Source organism: Oryctolagus cuniculus, chromosome 14 (genome assembly GCF_964237555.1).
Source record: "Oryctolagus cuniculus chromosome 14, mOryCun1.1, whole genome shotgun sequence".
NCBI classification, from domain to species: Eukaryota; Metazoa; Chordata; class Mammalia; order Lagomorpha; family Leporidae; genus Oryctolagus; species Oryctolagus cuniculus.
Genome location: NC_091445.1, coordinates 82147717 through 82170390, shown reverse-complemented (window position 1 = coordinate 82170390; position 22674 = coordinate 82147717). Strand labels below are relative to the sequence as shown.

Below are 22674 nucleotides of genomic sequence, written 5' to 3'. Positions count from 1 at the left end.
AGTCAAGATGTCTCTCAGCCGTAGCAGCTATAGGCCAGCGCTAGAGGCAGGTGGGGCAGCCATCTGTGACAGGTAGGGCAGCCCCGCCCTCTCTTATGTCAGCAGGACTGATAAGAATTCTTCCTGGGAGGTGACTGCAGATGGTGCTCCCTGTTTGCCCAGGGGCTAGAACTTCAGTCTGCCATCCGTCCATTGCTGGTGCTTGATACGGGGGACTGCCCTGGTCCAGGGATATTATCCTTATCGTCAAAAACCCTCTCCCTCAACCCTTCATTTCACCTTGTCCTGCACCGAAGATGAGCAGTTCTGGCTGTACTTCTGCCCTGTGTGGGTGTGGCATTCTCCCTAGGTACCACTCACCCTGATTTGTGCTGGCTTCACCATTCTCCATCCCCATTGAGTCTGGTGTGGCCAATAGAAAAACAATGCCAACCACTTAAGACTTTTACATTTTCTAGTAGCCATACTTTTAAAAGTTAAAAATAGGCTGGCGCCACAGCTCACTAGGCTAATCCTCCGCCTGTGGCGCCAGCACTCCCGGTTCTAGTCCCGGTTGGGGCCCCGGATTCTGTCCCGGTTGCTCCTCTTCCAGTCCAGCTCTCTGCTGTGGCCCGGGAGTGCAGTGGAGGATGGCCCGGGTCCTTGGGCCCTGCACCCACATGGGAGACCAGGAGGAAGCACCTGGCTCCTGGCTTCGGATCAGCGCAGTGCGCCGGCCATGGCTGCCATTTGGGGAGTGAACCAATGGAAGGAAGACCTTTCTCTCTGTCTCTCTCACTAACTCTGCCTGTCAAAAAAAAAAAAAAAAGTTAAAAATAAGGTATAATTTTTTGCACCCAAATTTATTTATTTTAAACATTATTGAGATAAAATTGTCAAATCAGACAATTCGTTCATTTAAAGTGTACAGTTGAATATGTTCTCAGAGTTGCACAACCAGATTCATGATCGATTCTGGAATATTTTCATCACCCTATTTAAAAAAAAAACAACCCTATACCATTAGCCCTCGCTTCCCATTTCCCTCCCCAACCCCTCAGTCCTTGGCACCCATTCATTTACCTTCCATCTCTATGGATCTGCTTGTTGACCATTTCATAAACAGAATCAAACAATGTGTGGCCTTTGTGTGGGGCTTCTTTCACTTAGCATAATGTTCTCAAAGTTCATCTATGCTATAACATTGATTTTAATGATGCAGATATATTTTACTTAGCCCCTTCTATCCAAGCTAATAGCTTCAATATGTAGTTAAAATTAAAATAAAAATGATTCATGGTGTCTTCTGCATTTTTTACAGCAAGCCTTTGAATCTTGGTGTATATTTTGCACTTACAGCACATCTCGACCAGACTAGCTCCACTCTGAGGACTCAACAGCATATATTGCTGTGGCCACTGCAATGGAAAGTGCAGCTCTAGGCAAAGTCCTTTCGGTTACTCTTTTTTTTTTTTTTTTTTTTTTTAAAGATTCATTTAATTTGAAAGGTAGAGTCAGAGAGAGAGAGAGCAAGATAGAGAGGTCTTCCATCTGCTGGTTCACTCCCCACATGGCCACAATAGCCAGAGCTGGGCTGATCCAAAGCCAGGAGCCAGGAGCTTCTTCCGGGTCTCCCATGTAGGTGCAGGGGCCCAAGCACTTGGGCCGTCTTTTACTGCTTTCCAGGCCACAGCAGAGAGCTGGATCAGACGTGGAGCAGCAGGGACTCGAACCGGCGCCCACATGGGATGCCGGCACTGCAGGTGGCCGTGCTACACCACAGCGCCGACTCCTCTGTTACTCTTTTAAAGCAGCCACCACCACCCTCCTGGGTACCGTGTGACACCCATGACACCTACACGGTGATTCCCAGGTGCCTTCAGCAGTAGCTGTCATGCTGCTCAGGATTCCCCTTCCCTTGCGCTGTAGAGGGCCCTGAGTGGGCTTCTGCCTTGACCACTGCAGCGGAGCGCGAAGCCCACCGCAGGCAATGAGCTCCCTTCACCTGCTCCCAGCTGCCACGGTTGGATGCTGCATCCTGCTCGAGTGAAACTCTCCGCTTCTCTCCTTGAGAACAGCCTTGAAAAACTTAACAAAAGAAGCTTTTCTCCTACTCTTAAAAAACAAGTCTGTCATTTCTTAATTTTCTCCCTGGTACATTTTCCAGCCATTGTTTTGCTAATAATAGCTCTAAGCACACAAATAAAGCTCACTGGTAGCGGTAGATTTGTGAAATTGCTACAAGCTTCCTCGCAGCTTTATCCTGCTCCTGTCAGCCATTTCTCCAAGAAAATGGACGTTTAATCAGTGTGAGGGTGCATCTTATTAGTCTGACTCCTCAGCGATCACCTGCTTCCAGGCTGGGCGAGAAAGACAGAAACCTGCAGGGCCACCATTGACTGCAGAGGGTGTGGGGATTTCAGCACCTCTCTGAATCAAGCACAGTATTTATCTCAGCGTGGCTCCATCTATATGGTAATATGCAAGTTCTTTCTAAACATTTGTGACTTCAGATTGCCACATGGAAATGTCTGGGAAGTGACCTGTTCGGAAAAAAAAAAAAAAAACCTTACAAAATTGGGGGTCATTTAGCCCACAGAAGGGGAGTCAAGGGCAAGTGTAATATAGTACAGACAGAACAGAGATGTCAGCCCAGCCACATCAGCACCCTTCCTGCTTCTCTTCAGACAGGAAGGGAGAGAATGAGCGGAGCTGCCGGAGGAGGGATGTGCAGTCGAGTGTAGGAAGAACTGCCGCTGCCAGCCTCCACGTGCTGGAGGAGCTCACGGAAGGAGCTGCAGGGTCCCCACAGGCAGACTTCTCACCCGCATCGACCGAGCACCTTCTGGAGATTCCCTGGTTAGTGTCTGTTTCTGTTCCAGAGCTAAATCAGCAAGATTTCACCCAAAGGCTTCTCTGGTTTTCCTAACTTGAAGCACTGCTCGCTAGCTCGCTCTTTCTCTTTCTCTATTCAAATTTCACTTTTTTTTTTTTTTCTTTCTGAGCAACCCATAAGAAGATTCAGAAGGCCCACAGTCCTGGATCTGTCTACCTAAAAGAATCAATTTTAAAAATTAAAAATTGTGCTGGGGACTGGTATTGTGGCGCGGTGGGTTAAACCGCCACCTGCAGTCAGCATCCCATATGAACACTGGTTTGAGTCCTGACGGCTCCGCTTCTGATCCAGATCCCTGCCAATGTGCCTGGGAAGCAGCAGAGGATGGCCCAGGTCCCTGGGCTCCTGCCACCTATATGGGAGGCCCAGACCCAGCTATTGCCCTTTTAGGAGTGAACCAGAGGATTGAAAATCTCTCTCTCTTCTCTCTCTCTAACTCTGCCTTTCAAATAAACGAATAAATCTTTTTTTAAAATTATGCTAACAGTAGGAAATTTGACCCAATTTGTGAATCAACACTTTTTTTAAAAAATATTTATTTATTTGAAAGGCAGAGTTACAGAGAGAGAGAGAGAGAGAGATCTTCCACCCTCTGGTTCACTCCCCTAAATGGCCGCAACGGCTGGAGCTTGACTGATCCAAAGCCAGGAACTTCTTCCAGGTCTCTCACATAGGTGTAGGGGCCCAAGACTTGGGCCATCTCCCACTGACTTTTCCCAGACCATAGCAGAGAGCTGGATCAAAAGTGGAGAAGCCAGGACTCAAACCAGTGCCCATATGGGATGCTGGCGCTACAGTTGGCGGCTTACCCCCTACGCCACAGCACTGGCCTTGAATCAAGACTTATTTAGCCTCTTGATCAAAGAGCAATTCACAAGGCAATGGCATTGTGAAAACAGCAGGCAGCAATAGCCATTGCCTCAGAGGTCTGGAGATGGCGTGTGAGATTATTTGTATTACCCATCTCCTTTTATTCAATTGAACTTTTCTTGTTTACAGAAAATGGCAATACCATTACCATTCTTGGATTCCCAGGAATACAGAGCCTCTCCCAACAAGTGTTTGCCTGGCTGTGCACAGTAATCTCAACACCGGTGTCCCAGGAAATGGCCCACAATTTCACCATATTCAGGAAGTCCTGTTGAAGAAATGTAGAGAGCTGTGTTTTCTTGGGAGGGTCACTGACTCAATGACCTCCATTTCCAGGCTGTTTGCCCATTGTAATCAATTTTTCCTTCTGTTACGCACATTTATGAAATATTGGGTACCTGGCTTTTCTTAGGGATGCATGTCTAACTCCACATAACTCTACATGGTTTCAGTTGTTTACAAGGCAATCTTGGGTGATCCTAGCAACTCTATTGCTGTCATTTTAAGACCATTAGAACCTTAGAAACGTCCTAAGAGTCCTCCTTTTTTTATTCTTCTTGCTTATTTTTAAATGGAAGGAAGTCTTATGAGGTAGCAAGGTGGTGAGGAGGAAGACACTGCTTTAGCTCCTGCTAGTTATTCCATGTTATGCTTGAGCTTGTTATTTGCATCTGGTCTCTATTTGTTAGCATCAATGGACTGTGTTTGCATAACTAGATCAAATTATGAAAGGACTTTGATTTTGAATGGTTAATTCACACACACAGTCAAGCTCCAAGCCAGAGATACCAGTCTTGGAAAACCTTTGGTAGAGGGGAAAAAAAAAAATTTCTCAAAGTTCATCACAAAGCCTTTCTGGTTTCAATTTCCCCTCTGCTTTTGAAATCAGATCCAAGCCCCCCAGCCCTCCACCTAGAGTAAAGGAACTGAGGTTTGCCAGGAAGTGGCGTGGTGGACCACCCAAGAATCGGCGTGTCTGATGTGGAAGGGTGAAGTGACATGGACATCTAGAGATGATGTCAAATAGACGAGAGTGAGCCACTGGTATACTCCGGCCGCCGGGTCTCCCCAGCGCAGAGCCCGGTGCCCTAGAGTTCAGTTAATCCAGCTAGAAAGGGCGTGGGAAGTCACTTTCCAGTCCTCACTAGCCTTGAGGCAGTGTGCGACCAACCCTTTCCAAAGACCTCCCTGCTTTCCAGCTCTGGAGAAAGGTTCCTGTTCGCTCAGCTCCTCAGGCCGTCCCCTGTCAACATGCCTCTCTTTTCCTTTTTTTCACATACATTTCCTTATCGCCATCTGATGTGGTTTGTGCCTTCCATTAAACTGTGAAGTTCCTGGGGCTAAAGAACTGGTCTTGTTCCCACTGAGTGTGCCTAGCACCTCCCTGCTAACACGTGGGACAGGGGCATTACGCAACCTAGATAGCTGTGTTACTTCCTTTCTGATCGCTCTGGGTCAGGGTTCTCTCCTGTAGATTGCAAGGTTTGGAAGGGCAGCACCTCGGTGGGTGAGAAGTGCCAGTGACCCAGAGTCAGCTTCACTGGGCGATCAAGGAAGCAACCTCTCCTGGGGTGTGGCTTGAGGGGTTTCCACTTTTCACTTACAGTTTTGATCCTTGTCTCGGTACAAATTCCTTTGAGTTACCTGATAAGTTATCAAAGGCTTACAGTAGATAAGAAGACAGCCTGGGGAGAGGAGGGGATAGCAGCAGAAGGCTGGGAGAAGTTTGGATGTCAACTGGCCTTACTGACACCAACATCTTCCGCACTACTGTGGATGGTGTTGATATATAGAAGGACTCGCCGGTGCCGCGGCTCACTAGGCTAATCCTCCGCCTTGCGGCGCCGGCACACCGGGTTCTAGTCCCGGTCGGGGCGCCGGATTCTGTCCCGGTTGCCCCTCTTCCAGGCCAGCTCTCTGCTGTGCCCCGAGAGTGCAGTGGAGGATGGCCCAAGTGCTTGGGCCCTGCACCCCATGGGAGACCAGGAGAAGCACCTGGCTCTTGCCATCGGATCAGCATGGTGCGCCGGCCGCAGCGCGCCAGCAGCAGCGGCCATTGGAGGGTGAACCAACGGCAAAAGGAAGACCTTTCTCTCTGTCTCTCTCTCTCACTGTCCACTCTGCCTGTCAAAAAAAAAAAAAAAAAAAAAAAAAAAAAAAAAAACAGCAGGATATATAGAAGGACTCTGTCCCAAGGTGCAGCAGACCCCTTGTGTATCTGCTAGAAATGAAGAATGGGTGGCATTTAGACAGCATTGACTATGTGCCAGACAGTGCTCTGAATATTGAACAAGTAACAACCTATTACATGTCTCAACTTCCAGAGCTTGGTCCTATTAGTATTCCAATTATACAGATGAGAAAACCGAGGCTCAGAGCATCCAACACTCACACAGACAGAAGGCGGTAGATCCAAGAAATTAGTCATTGGCACTTCTAAGTAATTAAGTCCTCCCTCCTTCACTCCCCTTTCACATTAGCTATGATTTTCACCCTTTTTCCACCCTTGTCAAAAGAATTGGATAATCCCAATGTACCCCAAACATGCGAAACAAACTGGCATCTACGAAGGCAGAAACAGTGCTCCAGGCTTACCCGACCCTTCTACAAAGATGAGTTCTCAAGCAATGGCAACCAAATGCAGTCACTGACAACACTTTTTAACCAAGTGAGCCACGGCGCCGGCCCCAAGACAACACTTTTTAAAAGGTGAATTGGGGCCAGCGCTGTAGCATAGCAGGTAAAGCCACCACCTGCAGTGCACATGGGCACTGGTTCAAGTCCCAGCTGCTCCACTTCTGATCCAGCTCTCTGCTGTGGCCTGGGAAAGCAGTGGAAGATGGCTCAAGTCTTTGGGCCCCTGCACCCGCATGGGAGACCCGGAAGAAGCTCCTGGCTTCTGGCTTCTGGCTTCGGATCGGCACAGTTCCAGCCATTGCAGCCAATTGGGGAGTGAACCAGCAGATGGAAGACCTCTCTCTCTCTCTCTCTCTCTCTCTCTCTCTCTCTCTCTCTCTCTCTCTCTGCCTCTCTTTCTCTCTCTGTGTAACTCTGACTTTCAAATAAATAAATAAATCTTTTAAAAATGTGAATGAAGATTCCATACGTTCAAAGTACCCAGGGATTCCTCTAAGCTCCACTGTCCCCACTGGGGTGCTTCCCACAGCATACTATTGACTAAACAGAGATTATAGCCCTGGCAACCTTTACATCACTTGACACACATATCTGGAAGGCAGCCTTCGGGGAGGGGGAGCCGCTCGGTGAGTGTGTATGCAAGTTACAAGACATGCATAAACAAACACACATGTGACTCAGCCAACAGCTGCTTTTCCTTGAAGAAGATGAGTTGAGAAGTTCATCCTGTGGATTTAACTAGGGAGGACAGACTCCCTATTACTCTAGATTGGCTGCCTAGTTGCAAGGTGCTTGACGGATAATTAGAAGGACATGCTGCGGGACTAAAGCAGGTAAATAGAGCACGAGGGGAGACGGCTCCACGCCTTGCTCCCGACAGGTGTCAATACGTGTTTGTTGGGGCTCGTTAATCGGAATGGTATGGCGCTGGAAGGGTTCTTTCTTTGAGAACCCCTCACAGTGCTGCTCATGGGGCAAGCAAGGCTGGGAGGTGAGCCGGGACACCCAAGGAACTCCAGCAACAACCTGCCCCCAGGCGAGGCCCGAGCCGAAGCGTGGAGCAGCCCAGTAGCCGCATCCTGGTACTTGCCTCCGAGGAGGTTCTGCAGGGCCCTTCCTGGGAACAGCTGCTTCCCAGGCAGCAGCAGAAGACAGCAGCGGAGGGCAAATGGCCCAGCTTGCACGCAGTGCTCCACAGTCCTCCTGAGCACCAGCTCAGGGGGTTCTACGTGTACTGTGACTTTAAAACCTTTTAATGAGCTCCATATAACTTACATGAAAGATTTAGCTCTTTGAAGCAAACCTCTTAAACCTTCAAAAACCGTCTGTGTCATTTGGGGGCTTTGGGTTGATTAATCTCCATAATGAAGATTATACAGATTATTATAACGCAGAGGATTTACCAAATGTATCCCTTCCCCTCGTTATTATCACTGGAGACCACGTTTTCTGCTCTTTCACACAGTTAGTGGAGGTTCCGCTTGGGATTTTTGGAGGCTTGTAACTACCAATAAAGCATCAATAATCATTGTGCTTCATGATTGTGTTTGTAAAACACAAGTAATGCATTTTTAAAAATTCTTTTAAAAAATCACTTATTTATTTGTATGAAAGGCAGAGTCTGTGTGAGAAACAGAGAGAGAGAGATCTTCCATCTGCCGGTTCACACCCCAAATGCACACAATGGCTGGGGCTGAGCCAGCCCAAAGCCAGGAACCAGGAACTCCCTCCTGGTCTCTCACGTGGGTGGCAGGGACCCAGATAATTGAGCCATCATCTGCTGCTTTCCCAGGTGTGTTATTAGGAAGCCGGATTAGAAAGAGAGTAGCTGGGACTCAAACCAGCGCTCCGACAGAGGATGCCAGCATTGCAAGCTGCTCTTGAACCTGCTGCGCCACAGTGCCAGCCCCGCAAGCAGTAAATTTTTTTTTACCTTGAAAGAAATTCTCCACTTTAATGATAACCTTGATGTGCAGCTAAACCCAGTGCTACAAAAAATATTAATAGGTCCTTGGGTTGCTCATCGTCTCCTTTCTGTCATCCACGGTTAAAATTGGAGACACAGGGGCTGGTGCTGTGGCATAGCAGGTAAAGCCGCTGCCTGCAGTGCTGGCATCCCATATGGACGCCAGTTCAAGTCCTGGGTGCTCCATTTCCCATCCAGCTCTCTGCTATGGCCTGGCCTGGGAAAACAGTGGCAGGCGGCCCAAGTCCTTGGGCCCCTGCCCCCGCGTGGGAGACTTGAAGGAAGCTCCTGGCTCCTGGCTTTGGATTGGCACAGCTCCAGCCATTGTGGCTAACTGGGGAGTGAACCAGCAGATGGAGGACCTCTCTCTCTCTACCTCTCCTTCTCTCTGTGTGTAACTCTGTCTTTCAAGTAAATAAATAAATCTTTTTAAAAAATTGGAGACACAGTAAGGATTCTTTGCAGCCCAAATATATTTATGATTAATACTTTTAGAGGGATTCTCATCAAATCTGGATGAAAAAGTAACTTTTTAAAAGATGATTGAACCCTTATTTGATAATAAGCATGATATCTAATGTGGTCAGACATCAACCTTCAGTTTCTCCCTCTTAAAGGACTACTACTAACTCTTAACTGACGGGGTGAGGGAAATCTCACTGTTCACTCCTCCTTGGAGAGCTTCTGAACATCCCATGAGGTCTGATGATTAGGTCTGTGCTGACATGTCTGTCTTCAGGATGCTAAATGAGACGTTCGTTTCTATTTTAAAGCGCTGTCTTTAGGTACCACATCTTTGCCAATTTATTCCTAAGGACGGCGTTGTGTCCCTCTAACAGAGCAATCGCTGAGGGACCACACATCGCTCGGTCTCTCTAACTTGGTCACTCTGTAGTCATAGTCCCTTGATGAGGTCTGGGTTCCCTTTCACCATCATGGCAAGGGCAGAGACATTTTAAGTGCCCCATCTAATGGGAAAATTCTTTTCTTGTTTAGAATTTGAATGTGTTTCCTTCATTGGGAGAAGTGTGAATATCATTAATTACCCCTTGTCAGTCATCTAAGGTACTGCTGTTTGAACACGTTAGGTCCGGTATCATCTTGAGTATACAAATATCCAAGTCCTTGGAGAAACTGTCACAGATTTTAGTGGCAGGGCAGATGAGGTGGGCAAGCCACCAGGTCATGTGGCTTCAAACTCTAGGAGACCTCAGATTATGGCTGCCTCTGTGCAGCAAATGTGCACAAGCAAGCGGGTGTGCTTCATCACAATGCAGACCCTAAATTAAATCCGACAGACCCTTGGCTGTCTTGGTATCTGCAGGAGAAAGGTCAGAGCCATGAGGAAGGGGCCTCAAAATGTGTGCACTTCTTTGTCCTTCAGAAGCTCTTGGGCAGCCCAAGTACCTGTTGCTGCATGCATACTTCACCAGTTCCTACAGCCATGACCGATAGAATTTTGTTACATTAGCAGTCGTCAGTCAAAACACCTCTCCTGTTGTTGACAAAGTGCATCGAAGGTTAGGACAATACCAGGGATGGCTCTGAAGTCCCCGCCCTGCTGGCCTCCTGGTTAAGAAACAGGAGGACGCATGGAGAAGTCGTGCTGGCTGGCGAGAGGGCTGCAGCCAGATGAGAGACGGCTGATCCCCGGTGAGCTCGGCACTGCCTCCAGGGCAGAGCCCTGGCTCCTAGGAGCACCGCTCTCTGCGCTTGCAAGCCGAGGCCGGGCACACAGGACGGGCCCCGGGAGGCTGGGAGTATGCTCAGGCACATATGAAACTCAAGCCCTTCAAGCTAAGCCCCAAATCCAAATATGCTGTTACGCAAAGCGTCCGCAGATTGGCTGGCGGCTGATTATCGGATGAGGTTACTTGTTGGCATGTGCTGAGTAATTCTCTGGCATGCCCACGGCTCGTCAGTGGCATTCCTTCCTGAGTCACCGCTGGACCCTGGCTCAGAGATGTCCAAGAGGCTATCTTTTCAGATGAAACCCAAAGCTCCCAGCTGGTCCCAATTTGCTGATGTCACCACGCTTGCTGGTAGGCATTTCCAGGAGTGTTTGCGGGATTGAGGACACCTGCTAGGGGTTATGCCTAACCGTGGAGGTGAGGACTACTCATCTGTCATCAGCCGGGCGAGGAGTGCCCACATGCCCGCCAGAACTTTGGCGGCCCAGGAAAATGGCCTGTCCCATGGGGTAGCAGCGGTAGGGCAGTTCCAACGCTCAGCATTTTCCCCACACGCGGCCTTCAGAACTCCTTGCGGCCTTCAGAACTTGCCATCTGTTTGCTTTTTTAGCTGAGTTTCTTAAACACACACCACCCCCTGTGGAGCTCTCTGGGCCTCCACCCAAAAGTAAAAGGATACAAAGTGGAAGAAGAAAAGACAGAGCAGTGACTCTCCCCAAAGAGAGGAAGCACGCCAAACACATCTGCATCGCGTGATTCTCCAAGGTCTATCATTCCTCCCGAGGCCGGAAAACTGGGAGCAGCCAGCCAAACTGTGCAGCAGTAGAGGGTGGGCTTCGGACATTACAAGAAAGGGGCAGTCACGAAAATCATGCTGTCCATGGTAGAATAAATGTGATGCTGAGTGCAGAAAGTTAGAGGGGCTGGTGCTGTGGCATAGCGGGTAAGGCTGCCGCCTGCAGTGCCGGCATCCCATATGGCTGCCAGTAGGACCCGGCTGCTCCACTTCCAATCCAGTTCTCTGCTAGGGCCTGGGAAAGCAGTGGAAGACAGTCCAAGTCCTTGGGCCCCTGCACCCACATGGGAGACCCAGAAGAAGCTCCTGGCTCCTGGCTTTGGATCAGCACAGCTTTGGCCGTTGCGGCCATCTGGGGAGTAAACCAGTGGATGGAAGACCTCTCTCTCTCTCTCTCTCCCTCTGCCTTTCTAATAAAATAATAAATAAATCTCTTCAAAAAAATTTAAAAATTTGCTTATACATTTATTATTATTTTGATGATCAAGTAAAGCATGCTCTCACTATAAGTTTCAAACAATATAGAAGTACATAGTCTAAAGTAAAACTTTTCTTAATTCCTGCCCAAGAAACAGTCCTGGCATACACAAATCTGGATTTTTAACTTCCTATGGAATGTTCATGTGGTCTGTGTAGTTCATGTAGTCAGTCTACCTTTGTGTACACTTAAAAGATCAAGGCATCTTCCCAAGAGCTTTTCTTCCTTGTGTAAGTCAATCCCATTCTAAAGGAGAAGGAGGGACCTCAAGCCTGCCAGCCTGAGGGGCTCCAGTCCTGCAGGTCAGCAAGAACAGGAGCCGGCCCTGAAGTCACAGAACCACAGCGCTGAAACAGAGCTTCATTTATCTCCCACTTCAGGCTACCTCCCCAGTTTACAGATAGGATCAGCAACACTGGCTGGGCACCAGTGCCAGCGTCTGAGACAAGCTGCTGGCCTGCATGGTCTTCTAGGCTCTCTCAGGAACGCTCTGAGGCTGGCACTACTGTTATACCCATTCTACAGGGGAAAAAAAAGGCTTAGGGAGACTGAGTACCTTGTTTAACGCTCCACGGCTAAGACATGAGGGAGCCAAGAGTCCAGCCCCAGAGCCCTTACTTTTAAACATTAAATTCTTTCTTGCAGGATTAGTGCATAAACATTTCACATGAGACAGGCCTGCTTCTTTCCTTCCTTGTTGCTACTCAGCCCTTCTCAAACAAAGGGAAACAGGAATGATGTTAGAAAATGCGATCTGGTGTCGGGCAGGGCGCAGGGGCCTCCCTGGGCGAGCAGGGGTCTGTGCCGAACACCGGGGTAAAACCAAAACAAAACAGAACCGAGCGCCCCGTCCAGCCAGAGCTGCTCTCACAGCCGGCAGAGTCGTCTCCTGGCACTCTTCCCCTGGGATGCAGCGTGTCCCACGCAAGACTGGCCAACGGCTTGCTCCCCTGGTATTTTTATTTCTTATATAATTGTGCACTCCTCGCAACCCGGCCAACACGTCGGCACTTGCATGAGAAGCCGGTCTTTGCTTCAGACACACAATACACACTGAGTCATGTGTAAGAGGCCTGTGCGGTGTTTTTATTGTGAGCGGAGCCCTGAGGGCCCCGTATCCCAGTCCTCCTGTGGGTGTCACCCTCATGGAGAGAGGACCTGCCGGGCACCGCAGCCTGTGGCCATCTGCACCCGGCAGCAGGAGGCCTGGCTGTCACCGCACCCTCCCACCACCGGCCTTCCAGAAGCTGCTGCGGGACGCATTGGACTTTCATACCACAGCCTTCTGGATCGTTGGTTCGTCTCCTCCTGCTTTCCTGCCTCTGTTAAGTCTCTCCACCTTCTCTGTTTTCTGATTCCCTCCTTGGGCTCCTGGAAAGCGGCACTAACTCCATTATGGTTCCATAAAGCACAGAGCAAGGCCCTGCCACTGTCTTCCATGCTCCCCAGAGCCTCCTCCAGGCTTCCCACCCTGTCCCACATGTGTCATTTCACCTCCTTTCTCTGCTCATCAGCTTCCCTGTCACTGTTACACCCGTTTCCAACCAGCAGGCTGCAGGCGCTGTCCTGAACATAGAGGTTCCAGGTGGAGACATGACGCAATGCCTGGGCTCAGGGGCCCTCGGCCCAGGGAAGCGCAGCCCTGAGATCGACTGGTGAGGTGGCCTGGAGAGGGTTGCTCAGCCTCTCTGGCTCTCAAGTTCTCTGCGAGTCCAAGGCGGGTCTAACCCTAACCCTAACCCTAACCCTAACCCTAACCCTAACCCTAATGCAAGTCTCTCCTTCTTAGCACTATGATGAGCCTTTACATGGGGCTCCACAGCCTGGGATCGGGGTTCCAGACCTACACCTGCCTGACTGGGTGAGTGAACTTGACCAAGTTACCGAACATCTCTCAGCCCGAGTGGCCTCGCTTATAAAATGAGAGTGATAATACTAGAACCTACCTATTGTGTATTGGCAAAATGAAAATGGTTAATAAACATAAAAAACACCTGAACAGTACAGAGCACACAGACGTCATCTCTAAAAGTTGTCCATCGCGTTTGTCATGGATAAAAGATACCTAGAAAGGAGACCCTCAAGAGGTGGCCCTTACTCGGTTGCTGGAAACCTCTGTTCCTCTTGCTCTGGGCTCTTTGACTGCCGTCTCTGGGGCAGCCTAACCATGACCCTCCCACCCAGAATCTGCTTCCCTCAGCACCCTTCTCCCCCGCTCTGCCCCAAATTAAAACCAAGCCCTGGAGCAGCCCAGTCTGTGAACATACAGCCAAAATACATACAACCCGGCTTTCTAGTATGGTTTGCTGTGCCTTTGCCCCAGTTTTATAGGGGGAACAATCATCCCTTCCTTAATAACTCTTCCAAGCAACCTTGCAGATCACATCATGCTTCGTTTTCCTCCTTAAATGAGATAATGGATCTAAAGAGCTCTGAAGAGGGCTTGGAGCTACAGAAATTGGAGCTCTTGTTTGTTTATCTTTGTAAGGCTAACCTAGCCACATTACAGAAAACCTAAAAGAGAAGGGAAGGAAAAATAAACTTTTCCAGAAGCAGACATTTAGCCTAGCATTTAAGATGCTCACATTTGGGGCCAGCGCTGTGGCGTAGCGGGTAAAGCCACTGCCTGCAATACCAGCATCCCATATCAGCTGTTCCACTTCCTATCCACCTCTGTGCTAATGGTCTAGGAAAGCAGTGGAAGATTGTCCAGTATTTGGGCCCCTGTACCCACATGGGAGTCCCAGATGAATTCTGGCTCCTAGCTTCTGCTGGGCCCAGCACTGGCCTTTGCAGTCATCTGGAGAGTGAACCAGCAGATGGAAGATCGCCCCCTCCCTCTCCCTCTCTCTAAGTACCTTTCAAATAAATAATTTTTTAAAAAAAGATGCTCATATTGGAGTACCTGGATTTGGTTCTGGCTATATGCCAATGCAGACCCTGGAAGGCAGTGGTGATGGCTCAGGTAACTGGGTTTCTCCACTCACTTGGGAGACCTAGATTAACTTGCTAGCTCCTGACTCCAGCCCCACCCCAGCCACAGCCACAGCCCTTGTGGACATATGGAGAGTGAACCAGAGGAGAGGATCTCTTTCTCTCTCTCTCTCTCCCTCTCTGTTTCTCCCCCTTCCTACTCCCAAAATGAATAAATAAATACTTCTCTTAAGTCTATCACCTGTGGTTATTCTGCATTCTCATATTGTACTATACTATGAGAACACACACTGTAAAAGAATTTTACTGAGAATAACTTCAGAAAGTGAAATTTTTTTCTTAGACTATCTAAAGTTGCAAGCAAAGGATGTTCCAGTCCCCTCTGTGGTAGTGTGAGGAAGGCCACGGTGGCAGCTCCTCCGGGGAACTCCAGGTCAGAGCTTCTTCAGCAACCCACATTCTGAGCTGCAGCGGCCCCAGCATGTAACTTCCCGAGAGAGAAACAGCTCGGGGTTATTGATCAGCAGGCAACGCAAAGGGTAGACTATCGCACCAGATCATCACAGAAAGGCTTGAGTTTCTTTAAAGATTTGCTGCTTATTTGAAAGGAAGGGTGACAGCGAGGGGGGAGAGAGAGAGAGAGATTTTCCATCTGTTGGTGCACTCCCTAAATGCTCACAATGGCCATGGCTAGGTCAGGCCAAAGCCAGGAGCCAGGAACTCCATCTTGGTCTGCCACATGGTTGGCAGGAACCCAAGTACTTTAGCCACCATCTGCTGCCTCCCAAACACATTAGCAGGAAGCTGGATTGGAAGTGGAGTAGCTGAGACTTGAACCAGGCACTCCGTTGGTTCAGGTGTCCCAAGTGGCAGGTTAACCGGCTGAGCCACAACGCCCACCCCTTGAGTCCACTGTTCTTAGCCATGGTATGGCCTGTTGATAATACACACACAATGTACAGGCTCATAGATCCTTTCCTTGTACAATTCGCAGTGCCCATGGTTTATCTTCTGCAGGAACTTGCTTTTTTGCACGAGTGGGTACATCCTGAGAGTAGTTTGCAGGGAACCTTCACGTTCTATTCTTACACGGACCGCCCCCCCCCCCCGCCCCCCATGCTAAACCATTCCTCGGAGGAAGCCACCAAAAGACTGTATTTCAGAGGAACAAAGGACATGAATATGACTAAGAATAGCTTGCAATTTGGGAAAATAATTTAAGCCCCTTAGAGTATACTGTTCTAAAGGGCAAGAGAATTTGACAACAGCAATAAAATTGTCAGCTTTTAATAAGCCACATTTTTCATGGCATTTTGTCATTTTTTAACAGTCTTTGTGTATTTGCTTGTTTATTTACTTGTTCTTTCAACACCAGGGCCACATTATGACTTTTGTGGGCCTGAGGCACTTTTGCCTTCTTGGGCCCCTTGCTCCATAAAAATGATGTTTTAAAATCATTAAAATAGCTTTAATAGATTTTCGATGTCAGAAAAAATTAAAACTTTTTTTCTACCTGGACAGTTCATTTTCCTTTTCTCCCGATTTTTAAAATAAATTACGACATCTGAACCAGTGTTGCCCTCCACCCTAGGCCAGGAAGGGCCTCGGGTTTAGAGAGGAAGGTGAGTGTGTGTAGCCCCAGCCCTGGAGAGTGCAGCATTCTCCAGGCAAGAGTGTGGGTGGCACTGCAATTGGGGCCTGTGACTGAGGTCTGTCCCAAGGCCCTTTGCGAACATGGAGGGGCCAGCTCCCAACTGTGTGGACAGCAAGAGTACGGTTTCCTAAAGGGAGCATTGTTTGAATGATTCCTTAAGCCAGCATCTTTCAGTGAATTTTTTTTCCAAGAGATTCATTTTTATCTATTTGAAAGGCAGAGTTGCAGAGAGAAAGAGGGAGAAAGAGACAGAAATTATGCATCTGCTGGTTCATTTCCCAAATGGCCGAAGCCAGGAGCCAGGAGCTTCTTCCAGGTCTCCCACATGGGTGCAGGGGCCCAAGGACTTGGGCCATCTTCTACTACTTTCCCGGGCCATAGCAGAGAGCTAGATCAGAAGTAGAGAAGCCGAGACTTGAACCAGCGTCCATGTGGGGTGCCAGCACTGCAGGCAGTGGCTTTATTCGCTATGCCACAGTGCTGGCCTGTGAATTTTTTTAAATACAATTATGTTCTCGAATACTGCATGGTACATATCTATGGTATTAAAAATAGTATTTATTCGGGCTGGCATTGTGGCGTAGCAGGTAAAGTCTCCGCCTGTGATGCCAGCGTCCCATATGGGTGCTGGTTCAAGTCCCAGTTGTTCCATTTCTGATCCAGCTCTCTGCTAATGGCCTGAGAGAAACAGTGGAAGATGGCCCAATCGCTTGGACCCCTGCCACCCACATGGGAGACACAGATGGAGCTCTGGTTATTGCGGCCACCTGGGGAGTGAATCAGAGGATGGAAGATCTCTGTTTTTCCCTCTCTACCTCTGCTTTTCAATAAATAAATCTTTTTTTTAAAGTATTTGTCGATTATCCACAGTTCAAAGATAACTAGACATTGTATATTTTGATTCACTATCAAAGATCAAAATTAACCAGACATTGTGTTTCTATACTTGCTAAATAAAACAATCCCCCCAGCAGTAGCCTACTTGACATCCTGCTACGGCGCCTTCTTTCCACTCTGGGCTCCCGGTCGGCCATCATCTCCCTGAGATTCACACGCACAGGGAAGACCCACAGGTGAGCCTTGCCTCAGCCCCACCTTCTGGAAACCCAGGTCACCACCACCTGGGCACGGTGGTGGCCAGGCAGACAGGTAGCCTCAACACTCACAGGCCTCCTGTGAGGCAGCTATCATTCCCGACATCATGGCACCCAAGTTGTAAGTCAGGAAAGTGAGGTTCAGGGGGATGCATCCATTCGCCAGGACCCACACTCAGCTCTTCCCACCCCACCAGAATCTCCAAATAAAAGAGTTTCCAGGCTCTTCTTCAGGGGTATTTAGGCATGGTTAGGATAGGCATTAGTTAGTTTAGACAATCATCACCTTTCTCGAGGAATACCTCCTTTTGTTGAAGGAAACCCTCTGGCCTGCAGGCACGGGAGTGCTGAGGGAGCAGAGGGAAGCAGCCCCGAGCAGCAGTGCCATCAGGTCCCCAGGATACCTGTTCTGGACCCCCTGGAACAGGCAAAGCTAGAACACGAAATTTTCAGCCTCAGCTCCTCACAAACACAACCAGCAGTTCATTATTATTTCTCTTTGAAATTAAACCTAATGTGTTCATTTCACACATGATGACTGCTAGCAGAGATAAATTCAGATGGTCTTGAAATTACAAATGGTCTTTAACCTGCACCACAACCTTGGTTCATGGGGTGGATGTTGTGACACAGTGGTTAAGATACCGCGTGGGGGGCCGACACTGTGGCATAGCAGGTAAAGCCACCGCCTGCAGTGCTGGCATCCCAAATGGGTGCCGGTTCAAGTCCTGGCTGCTCCACTTCCCATCCCCCTCTCTGCTATGGCCTGGGAAAGCAGTAGAAGATGCCACAAGTCCTTGGGTCCCTGCACCTGCATGGGAAGACCTGGAGGAAGCTCCTGGCTCCCGGCTTCAGAATGGCACAGCTCCGGCTGTTGTGGCCAATTGGGGAGTGAACCAATGGATGGACGATCTCTCTCTCTCTCTCTCTCTCTCTCTCTCTCTGTAACTCTGACTTTCAAATACATAAATACATCTTTAAAAAAGAAAAAAAAAGATACTGTTTGGGGTTGGTCTGGCCCTGTGGTGCAGCAGGTTAAAGCCCTGGATTGCAGTGCTAGCATCCCATATTTAAGTCCTGGTTTAAGTCCCCGCTGCTCCTCTTCTGGTCCAGCTCTCTGTTAATGCATCTGGGAGAGCAGTGAAGAAGGATGGCCCAAGTTCCTGGGCTCCTGCACTTACATGGAAGACCTAGAAGAAGCTCCTGGCTTTGGATTGTCCCAGCTCTAGCCATTGCAGCCATTTGGGGAGTGAACCAGTGGACGGAAGACCTCTCTCTCTCTCTCTCTCTCTCTCTCTCTGTAACTCTGCCTTTCAAATAAATAAAACAAACCTTTTTAAAAAAAAGATACCACTTGGGTCTCCCATATGGAGACCTATATGGGTCTCCTATATGGGACGTGGGAGACCTTTTTCTTCTTTTTCCTCCTCTTCCGCTTCTCCTTCTCCTCCTCCTTCTTTTTTAAAGATTTATTTTTTACTTGAAAGGCAGACTTAAGAGGGAGGAGGGAGAGGAGAAAGATCTTCCATCTGCTCGTTCATTCTCCACATGGCCAAAACGGCCAGGACTGAGCCAGGCCTAAGCCAGGAGACTGGAATGTCATTCACATCTCCTGCGTGGGTGACAGGGGCACAAGCACTTGGGTCATCTTCGGCGGCTTGCCCAGGTGCGTTAGCAGAGAGCTGGGTCTGAAGTGGAGAAGCTGGGACTTGAACCAGTGCTGTTATTTGGAATTCTGGCTCCATCCTGCTGTGACAAAATGCCTCATGCCCTCACCCCACCCTCTGCCTCCCCGCTATAAGATTTATTGATTGGGGCCAGCGCTGTGGCACAGCGGGTTAAAGCCCTGGCCTGAAGTGCCGGCATCCTATATGGGCACAGGTTCTAGTCCCAGCTGCTCCACTTCGGATCTAGCTCTGTGCTATGGCCTGGGAAAGCAGTAGAAGATGCTTCAAGTCTTTGGGCCCCTGCACCCACATGGGAGACCCAGAAGAAGCTCCTGGCTTCAGATCGGCATAGCTCCGGCCATTGTGGCCATCTGGGGAGTGAACCAGCAGATGGAAGACCTCTTTCTCTGTCTCTACTTCTTTCTATAACTCTGTCTTTCAAATAAGTAAAATAAATCTTTAGAAAAAAAGATTTGTTGATTGATTTGAAAGGCAGAGTTACAGAGAGGAGAAACAGAAAAATCTGTTCCACTTCTGATGCAGCTTCCTACTAATGCACACCCAGGGAGGCAAGAGGCGATGGCTCAAGTAGTTGGTTCCGTGCCACCCATGTGCGAAACCAGGATTGAGTTTCTGGCTCCTGTCTTCGGTCTGGCCCAGCCCTGGCTGTTGTGGGCATCTGGGAATGAAACAGTGGATGGAAGATCTCGCTGTTTCTCTATTTCTCTCTCTCTCTCTCTCCCTCTTTCAAATAAACAAAAATAAATAAATACAACATTGAAAACATCATGAAACCTAAAAATGAAAAGAAACTTGGTTGCCTTCTGTTGCACTTTACTGTAGGTTAGCCTCCTAAAAAGTCAAAATAATAATCACTGCCAGTTGGGGTAATTAGAGAAAAATTGCAAACACTGGAGACAGCCCCTGCCAAAGCTCTTGCACCCAGTGGATTGACACAGGAATGCAATGCCTTGCAAACTTGGGAAACAAAGCCAATAAGCTCCAAACTCTCATTTGCTTCTGAAAAAAACCCAGAAGGCTCTACCCATCTACAAGGTGCTCTTTTCTGTGTAAATTCCATGAAAGAGATTGGCTTTCCTGCTCCTGCTGTCTGCTGGAATCTTGGCTATGAACGAAAGAAGCTGCAAGGAGCGAGCCGTCTTGCAGAGGCCGGAACAGCCTTCTCCATGGTGCCGCTGGATTCGCTCCTGGAATCTGCCACCTCCGTGGCTCTCTCCATGGAGGCTCTTTCTCACAGCAGCCCAGGCAAGCAGATGGATTAGATGGCTGGCTCTAGTTACCCATGGCGGCCTGCCCAGCCCTCTGGGCATTCCAAGGCCCCCACCTTCCACCTGGCCCATGACCTCTGACCCCGCCCTGTGGGCAACACGGGTATGGGGAGGTGGAGGAGGGGTGTCTCACTATCACGCTGCCTGGGCCCGGGCCACAGAAGAAAGAGTCGGTTGTTCCCATGGCTCACGCTCTCTTGTGCGGTCCTGGGAGCGGCAGAACTGGTATTTCTCCACCTCCTGGCTGCTCACGTGGGTGCAGACAAGCTGTTCTTACAGTTGTACATGTGTCTGTGTGCTGCGCGGGAGTCAGCAGCTTGGCTTCCAGTCCCAGCTCTGCCACCAACTCTCTCTGGGACTTCAGAGAGCCCCTTTGTCTCTCGGGAACCTCGGTTTTCTCCTCTGTGAAATGGAATGGTTGGATTCTGTAGGTGCGTGGGGAGGAGTGGGGAGTGGGGCACAGGGTGGGGGCTGCTGGGTAGGCAGGCTCCGGTCACCCTCTATTACCCTCTGCACCGTCACACCAAAGTCAGCGGAAGCAGCTCCAGTGTACCCACCTTGCACTTTCTACTTTTTCATGTAAGGTTTTCTTGGCTTTTCAAAACCGCTGGACTGTAGGCTATCTCAAAACGAGTGTCCAAATTTATTTTTCTACAATCCCGCAATCCCAGAACAAAAACTCAGCTCAGTCTTTGTAAAGGTTTGTGCGCCACTTGGAAAGGCAAGAAAATTACGAGCCAGGTAATGATACGTTTCTGATGCTGAAGCGTCTCACAGGCCCCCCCGCCCTGGGGAGACATATAGAGTTTCCAGAGCCCAAGCCCCCTCCTTCGTTGCACCTGCTAAAGCCTCACGTGTTAATTATTTAGCCACTGGTGCTGACTGGAACAGGGTCACGTGATGAAACTGCCTCGGAAACAGTGCTTCCTGTAACATAAGGTTCTTGCAGATTAAACATATTTTTTCTTCTTTCAGATCAGCAGTTACTTTATGGATCTGGGCTTCGACAGCTTAGCAGCAAAGGGCACTGGATTGGTGAATTATTCATGTAATCTACATTTCCTGGCTGCTGTGGATAATTGACAGGTGTCATGTCACCTTTTACAAACGTCCCACCATTATGGACCATATATCAGCATCTGACTTTGAAGTCGTGCGCCTATTCGAAGCCAGTTTCAGATTGTATTTACAGCTTGGCTGCCTATTCTCTCACTTTTGATTCCAAGCTTACACTTCATGTAACTGGGAATATTTAAATAATAAGACTCCTTCTCCGTTTGCTAATGGCAGTCATTCATTGCTGCGTGTTTTATTCATTCGGCCATTCTGTTAGTCAATTTCGTGATTTAAGAAACCTGGGATGAAATGCAACTGTAAGAAAACCACGATATAAATCTGTTTTTATGACTTGTTTTGTTCACAGGGAAAAAAACAAAAGCAAATCTTCCTGGGGCCTGACAAGTAGGAAACTGTGGGGAAAGGTGACGAGTTAAAGAACACGGCTTAATGGGAGCAGTTGGAGTGCTTCAAGTCTCCACTGAGCCAGAAACAAAGCCAAGGTGAGTCCCAGTTAGGCTGAGCGAGAAAATCAAGTGAGAAGATAAACTGGGAATTGACCACCCAAGACAAGCGAGAGAACGGAGCTACACACTAGACGCTGAAGAGCAAGACGGAACCTCTGAGACCCTGCAGTGCTGCTTCTCTACTGGACCCAACAGGAAACTGTGCCTAAGGCAGGTGAGGGCTTTCCACCACGCCAACACCAGCTGGCAGAAAAGCTCAAAGCCAGGGGAGCCCCTTCCTGCTCCAGCTCTCTTGCTGCTCTGTCACGCCTCAGATCACCCCATTCCCTCCCTGAGGTCTGTTCACCTCTTCTACCTACACCTGTTCCTTGGGAGACTCACCCCTTCCTCATTCTGGGATTTGTATGGAGCTCTGGGGTTGAGCACATTTGACTAATTCAATCACTGAATCTGTTTTCCCAGGTGGAATGGCCAGGTGACTTGAATGGGACCAGTGGGGGGTTGGTGACTCAGCACTGGCCTGGGAGCTACCAGAGGAGATTTTCTGTCCCTCTGGGTGGGGAGGGGTGAGGATAAGGTCTGGAATTGCCACTATTACTTGCACCCACGTAGGGAAGAGGCTGGAGCAACAGGAGTGAGTGGGTGGGGGAAATGGAGACTCTGATACCTGAGGGTGAAGCTGCCAACGCACACCTGAGCAGACAGAGCAACCCTGGGGCAGGTAAACATATCATCCATCTCCCAGACCAGGGTCATTTTGAGAGTGACAGAGGGCAGGCCAAATCCCAAACCAGACAGGATGCTGCAGCTGCAACCTAAGCAGGACTGCTCTAGGCAAATGGGGACATGGGTGTCCGGCCCTCCAAGGGCATCATCTGATCTGCCAGATTAAGCCTGGACTCTGGATTAAGCCAGCTGGATTCAGCCAGCTCCCTCTCTGACATTTTTAGCCCAGGTGACAATGAACTCACTTCACTGTTGAAGCCAATTTGAGTTAGGAGTGTTGCAACTTGCACGTAAGGGTTTTACATAAATAGGCTGCTTCCTAAGTGTGCTGCTTCCTGAGTCTTGTCCAATTCATACCCAAGACTTGCAATTGAAGGGAATCATTGTATGTTTTAACTTTAATACGTGTTAAAACTTTGTATTTAACATCTTACTTCAACTAAAGCTAACTCCCGATTGCAGAACCTCCACAGT

The 22674-nt window shown here is 49.0% G+C and overlaps 1 protein-coding gene across 7 annotated transcripts in view; it reads left to right on the top strand.

Annotated features, from left to right (window-relative positions):
* The window catches only part of LOC108177293 (translation initiation factor IF-2), a 30618-nt gene extending 22660 nt beyond the window's left edge, over positions 1-7958 (top strand). For 5 of the 7 annotated variants that reach the window (XR_011382058.1, XR_007922604.2, XR_007922603.2 and 2 more), the window contains 2 exons: positions 2667-2838; positions 3875-6255. The gene's annotated coding sequence lies outside the window, so the exon portion shown is untranslated. The other 2 variants (XR_011382059.1, XR_011382060.1) reach the window with 2 other exon arrangements.
* Positions 7959-22674: the final 14716 nt, after the last annotated feature.